Here is a 2774-nt window from a genome sequence, read left to right on the forward strand (position 1 = left end):
AACAATAAATGGGCCAAACCAACGAGAGCGTAACTTACCTGGGAATAGGTGCAAGCGAGAATTGAATAAAAGCACTTTCTGACCTGGAGTGAATGATTTTCTGATAATTTGCTTATCATGGAAGACTTTCATTCGTTGCTTGTAAATCTTGGTATTTTCGTATGCATCATTGCAAATTTCTTCAAGTTCTGCCAACTGTAATCTTCTTTCTGAGCTGGCTTGCTGCATGTCAAAATTGAATTTCTTGATGGCCCAATATGCACGATGCTCGAGTTCCACAGGTAGGTGGCAAGCTTTTCCATACACTAGCCTGTAGGGTGAAATCCCAATCGGGGTCTTGAAAGCCGTTCTATATGCTCATAAGGCATCATCAAGTCTTAATGACCAATCTTTTCTGTCCGGCCTCACCGTCTTTTCTAATATGTGCTTTATTTCTCGATTGGAGATCTCAACTTGGCCACTGGTTTGCGGATGATACGGGGTCGCCACTTTGTGTGTGATTGAATACTTTGTCAAAAGAGATTTGAATGCTTTGTTACAAAAGTGGGCACCACCATCACTAATTATTGCTCGAGGGAATCCAAAGCGTGAAACAATGTTGCTTTTAAAAAATGCTATCACCACTTTGTGATCATTGGTCCTACATGGAATTGCTTCTACCCATTTTGATACGTAGTCAACAGCAACCAATATGTATTGATGGCCAAAAGATTGGGGAAAGGGTCCCATGAAGTCGATACCCCATACGTCAAAAATTTCAACCACTAAAATTGGATTTAATAGCATCATGTTCCTTCGTGTAATGCTCCCCATTCGTTGACACCTATCACATGAAGAACAGAAAGTGTAAGCATCTCGAAATATAGTTGGCCAATAGAAACCACATTGTAAAACTTTAGTCGCTGTTTTCTTAGCGCTGAAATGGCCTCCACAAGCTTGTTCATGGCAGAATGAAAGGATATTCGGAATTTCACTTTCTGGGATGCATCGTCTAACAATTTGCTCTGCACAATACTTGAACAAATACGGGTCATCCCAAAAGAAATTCTTTATTTCTGCAAAGAATTTAGCCTTGTCTTGCTTGGTCCAATGCTCTGGAAGTTTACATGTAACAAGATAATTAACTATATCAGCATACCAAGGTAATACTTCCACATTCATTAATTGTTCATCTGGAAATGACTCATTCAATGGTAATGATTCTGTAATTGTGTCAAAATGGAGACGAGAGAGGTAGTCCGCCACAACATTCTCTGTGCCTTTCTTATCTTTGAATTCCAAGTCAAACTCCTGTAAAAGTAACACCCAACGAATTAGTCTGGCTTTTGCATCTTTCTTTGTGAGAAGATATTTAAGAGCAGCATGATCCGTGAATATAATTATTTTACAACCAATGAGATAAGATCGAAATTTTTCCAATGCAAACACTAATGCTAGCATTTCTTTTTCAGTAGTTGAATAGTTCAACTGTGCATCATTTAATGTCATACTAGCATAGTAAATAATGTGGGGAATTCGATCAACTCTTTGTCCTAATACAGCTCCTACTGCATAATCAGATGCATCACACATTAGCTCAAATGGTAAGCTCTAGTTTGGGGCCTGAATGATGGGTGATGATGTCAACAACTGTTTTAATTTTTCAAACGCCATAAGACATGAATCACTAAAGATAAAAGGTACATCCTTAGCAAGTAAATTGCATAAGGGTCTAGAAACTTTGCTAAAATCTTTAATGAAACGTCTATAGAAACCAGCATGCCCAAGGAAAGATCTTACTTCTCTGACTGTTTTGGGTGGATGAAGATTAGAAATGAGATCCACCTTGGCTTTGTCAACCTCAATACCTTTGCTCGAAATGATGTGACCGAGAACAATACCTTGTTTTACCATAAAATGGCATTTCTCCCAATTTAAGACCAAGTTCTTCTCGATACATCTCTACAGAACTAGTGTTAGATGATGTAAACATTGATAAAACGAGTCACCAAAGACAGAAAAATCATCCATAAAGACTTCAAGGAATTGTTCCACCATATCAGAAAAAATGCTCAACATGCATCGTTGAAATGTAGCAGGTGCATTACATAATCTAAATGGCATTCTTCTATATGCAAATGTGCCAAAAGGGCAAGTGAAAGTAGTTTTCTCCTGATCTTTTGGTGCTATGGGAATCTGATTATATCCTGAGTAGCCATTTAGAAAGCAATAAAATTCATGGCCTGCTAATCTATCAAGCATTTGATAAATAAATGGTAAAGGAAAATGGTCTTTACGTGTGACAGAATTCAACTTTCTATAATCAATGCATACACGCCATCCTGTAGTTACTCTAGTGGGTATCAATTCATTATCGGCATTGGTAACTACAGTGACTCCTGACTTTTTGGGGACAACTTGCACAGGACTGACCCATGAACTATCAGAAATGGGGTAAATGATACCTGCGTCTAATAGCTTAAGGACTTCTGTTCTAACAACTTCTTTCATGTTAGGATTTAACCGACGTTGCATTTCCCTAGTAGATTTAGCATTTTCATCAAGGTGAATGTAATGCATGCAGTCTACTAGGTTTATACCTTTTATGTCTGCTATGGTCCATCCTAATGCCCCTTTGTGCTCTTTCAAAACATCCAACAACTTACCTTTTTGTTCGTCATTTAGGGGTGATGAGATGATTACCGGCAGAGTCCTTTCTTCTCCCAAAAATGCATATTCCAGAGTGTTGGGTAATGGTTTGAGCTCGAGTTTCCGTACGTGATTCTGATGATGGG

This window comes from Citrus clementina, unplaced genomic scaffold (assembly GCF_000493195.1).
Source record: "Citrus clementina cultivar Clemenules unplaced genomic scaffold, Citrus_clementina_v1.0 scaffold_5, whole genome shotgun sequence".
Taxonomy (NCBI): Eukaryota; Viridiplantae; Streptophyta; class Magnoliopsida; order Sapindales; family Rutaceae; genus Citrus; species Citrus x clementina.